The sequence below is a fragment of the Equus quagga genome, chromosome 8 (assembly GCF_021613505.1).
Source record: "Equus quagga isolate Etosha38 chromosome 8, UCLA_HA_Equagga_1.0, whole genome shotgun sequence".
Taxonomy (NCBI): domain Eukaryota; kingdom Metazoa; phylum Chordata; class Mammalia; order Perissodactyla; family Equidae; genus Equus; species Equus quagga.
The window spans coordinates 96,310,132-96,326,459 of NC_060274.1; the positions used below are offsets into that span (position 1 = coordinate 96,310,132).

The 16,328-nt window shown below is 35.4% G+C and overlaps 1 protein-coding gene across 12 annotated transcripts in view; it reads left to right on the plus strand.

The window, feature by feature from the left end:
• FOXP2 (forkhead box P2) overlaps positions 1 to 16,328 on the plus strand; it is a 516,090-nt gene that overhangs the window by 26,110 nt on the left and 473,652 nt on the right. For 4 of the 12 annotated variants that reach the window (XM_046670379.1, XM_046670378.1, XM_046670383.1 and 1 more), the window contains exon 2: positions 12,754 to 12,913. The exons of the other annotated variants lie outside the window; for them this stretch is intronic. The gene's annotated coding sequence lies outside the window, so the exon portion shown is untranslated. The remainder of the gene's footprint in view (positions 1 to 12,753; positions 12,914 to 16,328) is intronic. 12 annotated transcript variants of the gene reach the window in all.

A 16,328-nucleotide genomic window follows, 5' to 3' on the forward strand; every position in this document is an offset into this window, starting at 1 on the left:
AGATATATCATCAAAGTATGACTCTGTGAGCTTGAATATGAGGGACTAAGACATATAGTACTCTTCATTTCATTATTACACAGTTATCTATTTGACTTTATTTCCACAACTTTTCTTAAAACCTTTGAAAGAATAACCCCAAATTTATGTTTTTAATCCCTGATTTCTCTCTTGTGCTGCAGATGAATGCTTCCAACAGTGTATCGTGCATTTCTTCCTGGATACTCTTTCTTCTTTGAGTTTCTTGATTGGAATATAAGAGAGTGCTTTATTTCAAGAAAAAAATTGTGTTATTTCCAGCTCCTCATTGCCTTATAGTTTGATGTTCAGCTCCCAGAATGAACCTGATAGTGATGGTTGGTGGACTTGAGAGTCTGTCTGCCTGAAAATATTGAAGTTATATCATTCTAAAGTTTTGACTTGTATTAGAGAATCAGAGATCAAAAATAGTCACAAAATAGAAAGTCTGAAATCATGAAAGATGAGCTGAAATAAAGAAAAGTCAATAAAGTTCTCTGCTTTAAGCAACTGAAAATTTATAAACCTTGTGTGTAACAGAAAAAAACATAACTTATGCAGTTGTTTTCTTTTGAATCATTGAATACTAACTGTCAATTTAACTTCCAAAATTCACCTCAGTCAGTCAACTTTTCCCCATCTTCAGTACCACCATTAGAGTCTAAGACACTCTCTCCTCTTGCCTGGCTAATGAAATAGTCTACCAAAATATGTATTAACTGTACATATTTCTGGTGTGTGGCTTTTCATATTTTATCTCCTCTTTTCCCTGCTGTTCAAGTGCCCACCAGAGTGCAGGCACATGGTAGTTGCTTAATATATATTTGTTGAATGAATGAATGAGTTCTTCATGGACCCTTTTACATCTCTATGGTAGGTTCTCCAACATAACAGCTATTACAATAAAAGTGAGAAAAGTGATAAAACACTTATTTTCATATCATCCCTCCGGTTACAGTATCTCCTTGTTTCCCTTAGGGAAATGACCCAAAGTCTATTGGTTACATATTTTGGAATTACGAATTTGAAAATAGACATTGTGGCTCATATAAAGCCTTGATATTGTGAGAAGCTAAGAAATAACAGCATTGGAGCAAATCCAGATGCCATTTGCAGAGTTAGTGTTACCGCACTGGGGGAGGGAATTTTTCTGTGGATTGGCTTAATCCCCTGGGTGCATAAAGTCCTTTGGAGAGTCATCCAGGACCAGGCCAAGGACTCTGCTGGGGAATCAGAGTGGCAGAAGAGCAGTTGCAAGGAAGAAACTGCCATCCTTTCTGACTTAAAATGACTTTCTTTACTTTTAGCCCTTTTCTGGACTTGCTTTTTACTGGCCATAATAAAGACAAGTCATAAAAAAAATAGTAAATGAAATACAGCAGTGACAATGGAGGAGGAAGGTTAAGAAGATTAAAATGTTATTGAAATTAGAAATCGAATTAAAAAATTGAAAATATTTCAGACTTTCAAAGTGATAGCTATAAAGACATTTAAAATGCTGGCTATACATGAGAACAATAGGGGGAAATAAAAAAGACTAGGACTACAATTCCAGAAATAAGTGTAAGAGTTTAAGGAATAAAAATGTAACACTTAAAAAATAGAAGCTGAATGTTAGATAAGGAAATATAGTATAAAACTAAGCAAAAATAATAGTAAAGTATATGAGATTAAAATTTTAAAATGCATGGGGTAATTATGTTTAAGAATTAAGGTGAAAGAAGAGTGGTTAGAGATAATGTGAGGAAGTTTGGAGATGTTGTCTCCACAGGAGAATCATCTTCTCCTAAAGCTTTGGGCCTTTCATCTCCCCTTCCTCAAGGGTATTCATGCCTTCCACATTCTACTTACTGTCAGTCTCAAGTCCCAGTAAGATGATCCTTTGGGAAATACCTGTGGAAGCTGGGACAGTCCTCCTATTTTTTTTATATTATGTGTTCTTAGAGTAGATCTCAGTAGCTGTAACAAGAGTCTGCATCCAGAGAACTCGTCCCCTAAGCCTGTCAGGTGAAGATAATTTTATCATCTCAAGGGAAAATTTTTACTTTGGTTTAACAAATGTAAATTCTACTTTGGGGCAAATCACTGTATCTAGTCGTCCCTTGGTATCTGTGTGAGATTGGTTCCAGGACCCCCTGCGGGTGCCAAAATCCAGGGATGTTCAAGTCCCTTGTGTAAAATGGCGCAATATTTGCATATAACGTACGCACATCCTCCTCTATACTTTAAATCATCTCTAGATTACTTATAATACCTAATACAATGTAAATGCTATATTAATAGTTATTATACTGCATTGTTTTGGGGATAATGACAAGAAAAAAAGTCTATGTGTGTTCAGTACAGATCCAACTGTGGTAGGCCTTTCAATCCACAGTTGGTTGAATCTGAGAGTGTGGAACCTGTGGACGTGGAAGGCCAACTGTATTCCCTTGTTTATTATCATAGAATTGTAATAATGAGTGCTGTATGAATGTTTACGATATATTGTATATGTATTACTTTATTTGATCTTTATGGCCACCTTGTGAGACAAGTACTGTCATTATTCCCATGGAGAGAGATCTTAAACATCTAGTACTTTAAACTTTTAGAGTTGGCAAATCTGAGGCCTTGTTGTTACGATATTTTAACCAGTATTCATTAGTCAAGCTGAGATTAAAACCTGATCTTTTGTTTTCCAGTATAGTTCTCTTTCTACCATAGCCTGTTACCATATTTCCACTTACTCTTTCTTGGGTTCACAGTGGTTGAGTGTTTTGTAACATTTATGAATAAGAGTGGCAAAAAGGAATGTGAAATTTTAATAGAAACTGTGCTCTCATTCCAGATTATGAATGAATTAATAGAGAATTTATGCTACTCCTACTGTCCTTATGCATAATTTCTTATTCTGTGTGAAATTTGTCATCATTAAAGCATGATTTTCAAAATGGGAAAAATTAATGGTTTTCAAAATGACTGAAGATAGAAAGTGTATGTGATAAAGCTAAGAATAGACAGGTATGGTAAATGACTGGTTATATATCAGTCTAGAATTTTTTTGACTACTCCTTTCTTTACCTAGGCAGAATCAAGCTTTGAAGAGATCTTGACAAGCACAAAAGTTAACATTATTTCACTACACCAGAAGTACAGTTACAGAGGTTTGCACAGGATGCTAGAGGAGACAGAGAAGGGACAGCTACCTCAGAGTGGGTGAGTGAGGAGAGGAGAGGCTTCCCAGAGGAGAACCTTGAATTGTTACAGGCAGTTTGACACACGTACAAAGGTTGGAGATGAAGGTGTTTCTGGCTCTTTAGAGCAGTGATTCTCAAAGTGGTTGGCTACTTTCTGGTGTGCAAGAAGAGTCCATTTTAGAGTTAAGTTAACCTCAAATGATAAGTCCATTCTTTCATTCTGAGTGAGGAAAATGTATATAGGTTTTTACTTTTGTGAACAATTAAGGGCTACTTATTAATAACCTGAGTTAGATATTAAGTCTCACAATAATACAGCATTCATTACCAAAATTCAGCTCACTATTAGCGTCTACTGAGAATTACAATATTCTGTCGGAAGTCAGAATGCGACAAATACTTGGTAAATTGTAGAGCTCCAACTGGTCGTGCTCGAAAAACAGGTGGCTGGAATTACCAACATTTTCTCACAGAATGTTTTGTTATCAGTATATCAGCTAGGCTGTCTTAAATTGGTCATGGTGTTTAAATGCTGCTCTTTTGCTTATGAATTATAAATGATTACTTTAGAGTCATCATTATAAGTTTTTTTCAGGATTGTATTCTTAAAGTATTTGGTAATTCATATTTGTATCAATAGTATTTTTGGCTCTTGCATGTCTTATAGTTGGTTAATTATGAGTCAGAAATCAACCATGAATCATCTTCGCCAGAGCTTTTCAAATATTGGCATGAATTAGAATCACCCAGAGAGAGCTTGTTATAAAACAGATTCGTGGGCTCCACTCCCAGTAATTCTACTTCAGTAGGTCTGTGTGGGGCCAGATAATTAACATATCTAACAAGCTTCCAGGTGATGATGCTGATCTTCCAGCCATACTTTGAATTGAATATGTCTGTATCATTCTTGCTAAAGCAGATGTGTAGAAAACCCATGAAAACATTCCTGTAAGATGGCATCTCATATCATTAGTTGTTCTCTACTGGAAGGTAAGCATATATAAGATGGGACAAGTAGGTGGATGGCCAGTAGAGTCTCAGAGTATTTTGGTCAATTTCAGTAACTCACTTAAAAAAAAGATTGGGAGCCTCTCATTTCATTCAAGCAAATTCAGGTTGATCAGTGTGGCTCAAGCATCACATGCTAGGAGAACATAGGGGATAAATGTGGCTAGAGGAATTTACTGGATAGTCTAGGGTTTTGTATACCATGCTCAATAATTTGCATTTGTCCTAAAGACAGTAGTAAACTATCAAAGCATTTGAAACTAGGGGATGGCATGATCAAAGTTATGAAACCAAGAGTATTACAAGAAGGGAAGCAGAGACATCAGTTTTGAAGCTGCAACAATAATCCTGGTGAAAAAAAATGAAGGACTAAATAAGCAGTGATGAGACTAATAAACAGATCTGAGAGAGAGACAGGAGGTGATAATAATAGCACCTAACGGTTATGGTCCACTCCCTATGGACCAATCACTTTTCTAAGCCACTTATACATATGAATTAATTTAATTCTTACACCTTATGAGGAAACTATTAGTTTTATTTCCATTTTACAGATGAGGAAACTAAGTCAGAGAGAGGCTAGGTTACTTGTCAAAGGCCATACAGCTGGTTAGGGCAGAGCAAGAATTTAGACTCTAGCGGTTTGGCTTAGAGCCCAAACTCAAACTCTGTAGTAAATTTGATGGAATTGGGTGGTCATTTGGATGATAGATATGAGAGAGAGAGAGGAGTGTAGGATGAAAGCAGATTTCCAGCCATTTCTAGTGTAGGCACTGATATAGGAGAGTTAGGAAGTGAAGCATACTTGGAGTGTGATGAAGTGGAGAAGTGTTGGGGAAGGGAGAGGATAGATTGAATTTTGGACATTTTGAGTTTGAGAAGTCTGTAGGATATCCAAGTGTATAGTGGGCAGTGACTATATGGATCTTGACTGTAAAAATCTAATGCAAACTCACGCAAACATGGTGGCTATGTTGGCATGCAGAGGGTGTTGTGAAATGGATAAACCATATCTGTAGTACTGTATTCAGTTTCGAATGTCACATTTTAACTGAAATTAAAGTTTATCTGGAGGTAACCATGGTTTCAAAGATTGGGCAACAATATCATAAGAAGGTTGGGATGAGGAACCGGGTTATTTAATGAACAGTTAAGGGGACTTGGGAAGGTTTGATAGTGTACAATGTTTTAAAGAATAGTTATGTAAAGCAGGGAATTTATTTTATGTAGCCTCAGTAGTCAGAATGCGACCAAATCGATACTGGTCATTCAGATATACTTATGCTGAGAGTAAAAACATGTCCAAAACGGGAAATGATTACCTTCTGAGGTAGTGCCTGTGTAAGGAAATATTTTTTTAAATTTATATTGTTTTATTTTGTAACAGCATAATTGAGATATAATTTGCATACTACACATTGAAAGTGTTTAACTCAGTGGTTTTTTTGCATCCGTCACAGAGTGTTGCAACCATCACCATAATCAATGTAGAACATCTTGAAATATTGACTAGAGTGCCATCCAGCAGGGGTATTGTGGAGGCCATTCCTGCTCTGCATGGATTATTGAGCCCATCAGAACGTGATAGCTTTGTAATGAAATGTTTCAGGTTATTTTATAGTTTGTTTATAAATTATTAATTTTTTGGTATTAAAAGATCTATTCTGAGTTTTTCTTCACAAAACTTGAAATCAAAGTAAATCATTATTTTTCTTGGCATAAAGTACATAAGCCATTGTCAACAAAGATGATAGTTGCTGGAAATTTGTAAGGATTTTCTTTAAATATTGATCTACCTCTCATGACTGCTTTAGTTGTTTTAACAGAATGCAGTTTTTCATTGTGGAAATTATTTACCATATCAGTGATTTCAAATGAAGATGGAGTTTTTAATTCCACTTAGAGCAAAATGTCAAAATAAAGTGTAGTTTCTCATTACTGGGTTTACAATCTTTGTATCTACTTTTTTCCTTGGCCACTGGGAGTTTTGTTACCAGCAATGAAATACAGCCTTCATGTTGTACTGTGTAGGATAGATACTGTAAATTTCTGGTCTTGCTTTTCCATTGATCTGGGTTGCCATATGGGAATCTTATTCAGCTGATCTTTATTTCCTGAGTCAGAAATTCTGTTTTACCCATCTTTGGGGCTTTCAGCAGCTATTCTCAGTGGGCCGTCAGGTATTGCACATGAAAGAGAAGGTTCAAAGGCATAGAAAGAAGGTTCAGGGCTGAAATGTTTACACTGCATTTTAAAAAATTTTTACAAACATTTTCTAAGCTGATGGATCAGCATGAAAGCTTAGTAGATCTAAGACTTTTTATATCCTATAGGATAGGTAACATTTGAATACACATAATTTTTAGGGAGTGGTATGGTATTCATCAGTAATAAATTTGATGCAGAAATGACTCTTTTGTATATGATTTTTCCAGTAAGCATAATTAACAACATTGTAGTTAATTTTGTAGGTTTCTTGTTTTTTTTTTTCCCACTGGCTTATTTACCGGTTCTTATTCTACTTTGTTTTGCAGCTGGTAATTAGTATTGAACTGAGGTAAAGTACAGTTTACAATAAGAAATTAACAAGTCACTAGAAATTTTATAACAAACAGGTATTTCTTAGCTTTTGCCACTTTTTGTGTGGTCAACTATGTATATTACATACTAATAAAATTTTTTTAAAAATGTAATGAAAGTATCAATATGGAAAAGCCAACTGTTATAAGATTATCACTTATATTATAAAATATATTTTAATTAGAAGATCTTTTATCATCATAGATTGATTTATAGTGTGGTATTTGCTAATGCTTGTGTGACCATAATTTGGTTCTCAGTGACTAGTTACATATTGCACATTTGTGCATTATAAATGTTAGATGGACAACTTTGCTATTTCTCTCAGCTTTGTGTACAAACAGGATATTCAGTGTGGAATATAAAAGTTTGGTAAAGATCTTGTGTTTATTCTTGAATACACAAATGTTTGTAGAACATTTGTAAAAGCATTGCAAAGTAAGTATTTGAGTTTTCTACCATACACAGAGTTTTCTTATTAAACAGATTTTTGACATTATGTTAAGCTACAACAGAATCCATGCTTCTGGGAAGTTTACATACATTGAAAGACTTTTGACAAGATGAAATTGGTCTTCTGTATGGAATTATGGGAGAATTTACAAAATGAGCATACATGTTTAGCAGCTGACATAGAAAAATATTTTTGACTTGATTTTCCTTTTTTGGGTCAGCCTTTCTTCCGCTTTTATCCCTTCTTGTATATGTGTGTTTGCCTGTAAAATTTGCATAATGTAAACATATCTTCTAACCATAGTCAAAGAGGTTATTTGGAGATACATTATTTGGCCCTAGAAAGTAAGTAGGTTTATGAGGAAAAAATTGGGGATTGCATAACACAGTCTAGCTTCCCTCACTCATGTTACAAACTAGTTTTGCTGCTTGATAAACCTAGGGTCGTTTTCGTGTTAAACGCTATCCATGCCAAGCTCCAGATTTGAAAGTGATAATGTAACAACTAACATGTTAAAAGCAGTTGACTTTTATTCTAATCATGAAGATCAAATGACAATGGCTTTGTTAAAACCATTCTATAGTTTAGTTTTACAACCCAAATTCTTTTTTAGGGGTGGATGCTCAGTGTTCCTGGACTTTCTTGTAATATCTGGAGATTTTTTGGTTATTTGGTTGAACTTGTGTGTTTCCTTTTCTAAGTTCCCAAAGGACTCTGATTTTAGTCTGTATTATAACATAACACTATCTATTGTTAACGATCTCCTTTCCAGTAGACTTTGAGATCTTTGTGGTCAGGGGCTGTCTTTTATCTGTCTTTGTCCAAGGCCAAGGGGGTACATTAAGAGGCAGTGAGCTAGGAGTATGGTTGGCCTGTTAGACAGCTTCAAAATAGGGTACATTTTCTTCTTTTCTTCTTTTCTTCTTCCTCCTTTTCCTCCTCTTCTCCTTCTTTTTCCTCTTCTTATTCGTCTTCTTCCCTCTCTCTCTCCTTTTCCTTCTTTCTTCTTCCTCTTCATCATTATCATTACCATCTTTATCTTGTATGTTGAGTATGTGCAAAAAACTGTCATAATTGCTACAATTTATGATTACTTTCATCCTCACCACAAGTCTATGAGGCGTATATTTTATGGATGAGAAAACAAGGATATAAACATTAAAATAACTCTCCCGGTGATGTACAGCTAATAAGTAGTGGAATCAGAACTCAAAACCAGGTCTAATCTCTGATTCTCTGACCACCACTGACTTCAATCATGAAATCAAAGACTCAGCCTTCAGTTTGTGGATTTCTGTCACTAAACATGCATGATCCAGTATTTAATTTTTTTTAGCCATCTGTCACATTGTCTTATATCTCTGACTAAATAAGTTTGAATAAATGAGTGGACGAATGAACAGTTTTCATATTTGCATATTATTATATAGCCCACTGATGTAGTCCAAGATCTTTGAATTCATTCAGTATTTTAAAAAGTAAGAAATAGTTGGTTTTTCCTAGTCCATTGCAGAATGAATAGCAAGTTAACCATTAGACAATATTATTCCATTTTCTTAAATAACTGCAAGTAGAGTGTGAATCTTCTCTTCTGGACTTGGGTTGCAGTTCGTGTGTGTTATATTAATCTAAAATGTGAACCCACAGTGCGAGCAAAGGAACCAGGACTTCTAGTCCTAGAAGTTTTCAGGAGAGGGAATAATAACTGATGATGGTGTAGAATTCAAAGATCTTGAAAATCCCTTGACAACCTAATCCTCCAGAAATCTTCTCTGTGTTATCTGATGTGGCTGTAGACTACAAAGCTTCACCATAGTTTGGATCCCTGGTGTTCAGTGAATCAGGATTCTTGCCCTTACTCCCCACTAGCCTGTATGTCTACACAAACAAAGCCCAACCACTTTTTAATTTTAGAGCAGGTATCCAGTAGAGGGATTCTCTGTCTTGGTGTCAGATTGGTAACATGCCAACTTGGGCACATGCCCATCACACTGTTATCCTTATTTCACAAAACACTCATTTATATGTACTATGAAAGTTGTACATATCAAACAAAAGACATCTGATTTTAGTGAAGAATGATACCTTTCTTTAGTGAGATTAATATGAAGAAATAACAGCTCATTTGAATTTCATATAGATTCCTTTAAAAACCTACTTCATGCAAGGAGGGCACTGTGCTAGGACTTTGGGGGATTTAAAGATGAAGAGGACATAGCATTGCTCTTAAGGAGCTTAAAATATAGTGGGAGAGATATATGTGTAAACAGCTAAGTATAATGCAAGACCAAATGAGTGAAGTGCTAAATAGATAACCAGTAGCCTATGGGAATGGTGTAAATTTGAACTTCAGAAAAAAAATTATGGAGGAGATGTCACTTGAACCAGAGTTTTGAGTAATCTATACATGCCTGATAGGTTTATTTATGTACATATTCAAACATGTAATAGCACACATTCTCAGTATGAGTTTTTGTGTGTGTGTGTATGTATATGGTCTGTACAGATGTGTATATGTGTGTGTGTGTGAATGTGTAGTCACAGTGAGATTACTCCTCTTAAATACTTTTGTTTTCATGAAATATGAAAATAAAGAAGGATTTATAAAATATCTCTCCCTCAATGTTATTGGAATATTATTTTGACTTAGGTGTTGGCTTTAGCAACTAAAACTGTTGATAGTCATTATTAAATAAATAGTATAGTAACCTGTACAGTTCTTACAGTGACACATGGACATAGGCTAAGGTGAAATAATTGATAGATTTTTAGAATAACCTGGTTGCAAAGGGACATATATAATTTTGCAGTGAAAGTTAAGCCTTTGGCAGCTATATAGTATTCAGACAGTAATTGGCTTAGCACACATAAGCCTGGATGAGTAGGAAGCTGTGTGGAGGAAGACATAATGCGCCATATATTCCTACCCATGTCTTCTTGAAAGGATTAAACCAAAATAACCCTCTGGTTTACTCTTATAAGTAGGTCTTTTAGATGCTTCCAATTCCCTCTCCCCAAATCTCTTTACTTTTTTGTTGACGGTCATGTGAGTTATCTATTGTGGCACAACAAATTAGTGCAAACTTAGTGGCTTAGGACAAAACATTTACTATCTCACAGTTTCTTTGGGTCAGGGATCTAGGCATGGCTTAGCTGGGTACTCTGCTTCAGGGTTGCTCCTAAGCTGCAATCAAGCTGTCATTCAGGGCTGAAGTCTCATCTGAAGGTTCAGCTGGGAAATGGTCCACTTCCAATTTCATAGGTGTTTTGGCAGGATCCAGTTCCTTGTGGGTTGGTGGACTGAGGGCCTCAGTTCCTTGCTGGCTGTTGACTGGAGGCTGCCCTCAGTTTCTCACCGTGTAGATCTCTCCATCTGAGAGCCTGCTTTGTCAAGGTCAATAAGGGAGAGAGTAATAGAGAGAGTGTGCTAGCCAATGGGAATTAGTCTTATGAAACATAATCATGGTAGTGGCATCCAGTCACATTTGCTGTATCCACTTGGTTAAAAGCAAGTCACAGGTCTTTCCAACACTTAAGGGGAAGGGGTTATATAAGGGTGTAAATACCAGGAGGTGGAGATCATTGGGAGGCCACCTTAGAATCCATTTACTACAATGCCTGAAATTTCTTCTGGGTGGGACAGACCTATTTTATAATGATACATGAAAGATGCAGAATTCAGAAGGTGAGACTCATGAACAGTCAGTTTTACTTGTCAGTGAACAATTGCGTATGACATCAGAGCTTTTCCTTTTTTAATATCCAGGGAATATAAAGAGATTAGAAAGGCATTGGATTGATGAAATAGAAAGAAGTGGTTGCCAACAAGGTACAACATGCAAAGAAAAGAATAACAGGTTTATGGATTTTACCTAAAATATTCCTTGCTTTCTTCAAATGCGGAGAGATCAGTGGAGATTGTGCTCAGAGATGTTCTGTCATGTGACTATTTGTAATTATAAGTTTATTGTGGTTAAAAAAATTTAAAATCATGATTTCTCCTACCTTTCCTTTCCTCTTTCCCCTTTCCAGTGTTTTCCTTATGATGTATCAAAGTACTTGCATATGTTTGTAGTCAGCACTAGAAAATAAAAATAAAAGGAATAGGGAAATAAAATGAATATATTTCTTGTTAAATATCTTAGGAGTTACAAAATAGTAGTATAAAATTTATAGCTAGTTTTGGCAATGAAAACTGACAGGTGCATGACATAGTTATCTGCATATGTTGGAATATTAGGGACAGGTCAAGGGCCAATGATTAAATTGATTTGAATGATGGTCAGAGAACTGCATGTGGTAAACATTCTCATGTGTTGTTTTGCTCCTTAATGCTCTTTAAAGCTTAAGGATATTCCAACAGTCATTGCTGTTTTACCGTCAGAGGCAGTAAAAGACCTTGGTTTTAATGTGCAGCTAAACCTAAGGAATTTTTCTCCAACTCCTAATCGATGCATTTCCACCACATTAATTAGCGTAATCATCTGTGGTTGATCGTGGCCCAATATTACCCTGAAGAGAATAAAATATAGTAATCAAGAGCAGGGAATTCAACTTAAGGTCACCACGTCTTATCTGAATATAAACTGCCATTAAATAGATCCTTGTAAAGCTCCTTTCTTCCCCTAAAATGGCTCACCTGTTGTTTGTGAAGCAGATTCTTAGACTTGGCCTTATATTTTCACTGTAAATATTTTGTTATTAAATTTCTTTTAAAGATTTTATTTTCTATTTAGTTCTGAAAGTTTCTTTTTACCCTCAAATTACTCACTAGTCTAGGATCAAAACACTCCAAAAATTGAACTTTAAAACATTTCTTGGCTAAATATATTTAGTCTCTTATCTGAATGGTCCTGAACATGTCCATTTTAGTGTTGTTTGACCTAGATTTTAAAAAAGCCCCAGGGATTCAAGGAGCATGACTATGTAAATCTTTTTGTGTAACACTTCATACAATTAGGCATTCAGTAAATGCTTTCTGATGATAAAAACCCAGTTAAAAGTCCTCTGGGGAAATCCAGAATTTTTAAACAACCAAATATAGAATCATAATATTTTAAAGGCTCTCTAGTATTCTGAAATGACTTTCTTCTTCATAGCAGCTTTAGCCTTATGTCCCTTTTCATCCTCTCCATTTCTTATTAGGACATAAAAAAACACTCATTGTGCTTTTGTCTGAAATACCTTAGATCTCTGGCTGCCAGAACCATTTCCTCTTGACTTAGTTTTGTTGGAGATATCACATCTTCCACTGTCATTTGTCCTTTCTGTTCAGGAGGATGGGGAGGAAGTTGAGTACACGGTGTGTTAGAATTATAGAGCAAGAAGTTACCTTAGGAATATTATAGTCCAGCATTGTTAATTGAGCCTTACAGAAATAAGTGACTTCTCAGAGTTTCCCAGATATTTAGTGGAAAATCGCAGACTAAAATTCAGAGTTTTGAACTGCAAGCACTGTATTTTTATTGTTAGTGAACCAGGATAATATTTTTATCTTGCATGTGTTGCTTGCAGATTATTGAGAACTGGAGACACAGTTGATAACTTGTTTGTGCATCTTTACCGTAATCACACACATTGTTTACTGGATATTGAAGAGATACTGCAAGTACTCAGTATGTTAGCCACTGGACGACTTTGAGTCAATGCCATATGGTAGACCTTAGTTTGACTGGTAAGTAACTTGATACTAAAAGAATGTATTTTTATAAAATTGTAGTAAAATTGCATTTTTACTACTCATATGTATTTTTGGAATATTTCACATGAAGTATCCTTTAATTTGATGGTGTATAACGGCAAGTCATACCATCTTGCTTTTTCTGTGAAAACTACCATCTCTCTTTTACTACTGATTAGTACTACAATATAGGCTGAACTTCATAATTTAACCCTAACTGTATTTTGCTTTGTGCTGTTCTGTAATTGCTTTATATTCCTTCACTTTTCTGTCATTAACTAGAATTTAAGCCTTGCCAAGGCAAGAACAGTCTTATTCTTCTCTAGTATTCTACGTAGTAATTATCTGACTTCTAGGCATTACATGTTAGGCATTTAATAAAAACTTAAAATTTTTAGTTTTAGTTTCAATGTATATTTTTTGGATATCATTAAAATGTAGTAAAAGAAAACCTACTATTTTTTTTGAGGGGAAAAAAAAACTTTGTTCAAACTTTTAGAAAATCTCTCTCTAGAACACACCAAAGACTTGCTATTAAAAATTCCACACACACCCCCAAATTCCACACACTTAAGTGTGAATTTAATTGGATCCCATCAATGTGTTATTTTGTACACATGCCTAATAATGTTACTTTTGCTCAGTATTTTGTAGATTTTCTTTTCTATTTTTAAGGAAACAGAATTAAGAAAAAGAAGTTGCTGAGTAAACCATTACTAGTATTTTATTACCACAAAATAAAACAAAATTTCTAATTGTTATAACTGCATATTATTAATATAAAAAAGTAACTTAGAAAATTTTAAATTTCTGCCATTCTGGGATTTTTATTTTAACATATTTTGTGTGTTGATTTTTAGTGTGTGAAGTAGGTATTTGTGTAAATCACATGCTATAGAAGTAAAATACAAAAATATTTTCATAAATCATGTCCTGCAGAAAAAAATACAGAGACATCAGAGTATATATTTGAGGAAACTGGGAATTCATTTTTTTTCTGGCGAGAAATTTAGGCTACCATTGACTTTGATTTTCATTTAATTTTTTAAAAGGAAATGTTGGCCTTGTTATGCTAGATCATTATAAGCTTTATTTCTACTACATTTTATCATAATGCACACTGAGTATAAATAAACTCTGGTATGCTAAACCTAATAGCAATTAAACTGGAAGTGTTTGTATTTCATCACTGTGAACTTCGCAGAAATGTTTCCATGACAACCTCCATGCTAGTTAAGACAACCAGAGGTGATCAACAGTTTACGTATTTTTTCTCTTGTAAGAATGGAATTTGTGTTGACAGTTTTGGCCTTTAATGGCACTTTTGTTCTGTGTGAAAGTATTTGTTTACCAGATCATATGTTGTTAACTGTCAGGCTGAGGTAGAGTGACTGCTTTTGATAAAAGGGTGCATTAGAATTTCTAGTCTGTGAAGCTCTTATTCTCTAATTATCCCCATCAATATAGAAGAGCCCATTTACTTCAGTACTCTACAAATTACACTTTATTAAGACCAAGTAGTATGCTGAGCAAAATTGGGAAGATATTGATTTTGTTTGACCAACTAAAAATGGAAATTCCTTTTAACTTGACTTCTTAGTGAATGCCCCCGTCCCCCGAAAAACATGTGTGCACACACCCATTTTGAAAACAACATCTAAGAGACGTCTTTGGAAAAGGTTATTGGGGCAGTATTAGTGATTTTTCTTACCTCATTTTCCTAGGATATAATAACTACATCAGTAGGGTCCACTACCTAAGGTGTGCAAAAAGAGAAAAAATAATTCTGCAGTTTCAAACAAGAATTGCCAAGCTGATCATGGAACTAAGGATGTTTCCCTGATTACTCTTAAATAGACCCACACTAAAAACTTGTCTTCTTTGAGATTCTTGAAATCAGCATTCATATACACATTCTTACTTATGTCTATAAAGAGAACTGAAATTGTGAAAATTCTCCATAGTTGTGTGAGTTGCTCAGGAGAGGAAAGGTACCATTCATTCAAGGATGTTGTACTTGTCCTTTTCCTTAACTATCCCCGTGGGCACTTGTCAGCATTGTCTAATACCTGCAGGATGGGACTAGGTGGAAAAGGCATACTAAATATTTTTGTGATTTATGTATGGAAAATATACTTATTACTTTCTAAAATAAAGCTTGACAGTTTTCGTAGATTGTATGACTATGTAGATGTCAGGCTTTATGATAGGTTTTCTCAGAAAAGGAAAGGAAATATTTTCATTTTCATCAGCTTTGTTACACTAGTATTAAATAATAACTTGCCATGACCAAGAATTATTCTTACTTTCCTTCAAATTACCTATTGAAATGTATTAATTTTCCAAATATTTTTTCCTTCCGTCTTTGTCCTGATATCATCATCCCCTCAGTTGCATAAGCCAGAAGGTTGGAAACATCCTTGAACCCTTCTTCTTTCATTCAGTTCATTTGTTCTCGTGCACTCTAGGCACTGAGGATACAGCAGAAAACCAAACACACAAAAACTTCATATGTCAGGTAGGCTGTAGTCTCATGACAGGAAGCCAAGAGTGAAATGAATCAGAAAAAGGTAAAGAATGTTGGGCCGATTCTGTGGCCAAGTGGTTAAGTTTGCGTGCTCTGCTACAGCGGCCCAGGGTTTCTCTGGTTCGGATCCTGGGCTCGGACATGGCACCACTCATCAGGCCTCGTTGAGGCAGCATCCCACATACTACAACTAGAAGGACCCACAACTAAAATATACAACTATATACTGGGGGGATTTGGGGAGGAAAAAAAGCAGAAAGAAAAAAAAAAGAGAAGATTGGCAACAGTTGTTAGCTCAGGTGCCAATCTTTGAAAAAAAAAAGATAAAGAATGTAAGATGATGGTAAGTGCCATTGAGAAAAATAAAATAAAAAAGAAAGACTGTGTGTGTGTATGTGCGTGTGTGTGTGATGGGGTAGAGTTTGCAATTTTAAACAGGATGGTCAAAGAAGGCCTCACTGAAAAGATGACATTTGTGCAAAGAGCAACATGTGTTATCTGAAAGGAAAGCATGCTAAGGCAGAGAACAGTGCAGGCAACGGTCTTGAAGTTTGAGAAATGGCAATCATGCCAGTGCAGCTGGTGTAGAATAAGTGAGGATGAAGAGTAGCAGGAGATAGAATTGGGGATTAAGGGATAGAGAACATAGGGCCTTGTGGACTACTCTAGACAACCGAATAGATGGTAACACAATATGATTTCCCTCTTAACAAAATCACTGTGGCTGCTGTGTTGAAAAAAGCCTGTAGAGAGGTAGGGATGAAGGCAAGGAAGGGAGCGAGGATGAAACCAGTTAGGAATTTATTGCAAGAATCCAAACAAGTGATAGTAGTAGCTTGAATAAGAGCAGTAATAGCAGTGGAGGTGATGAGAAGTGGTCAA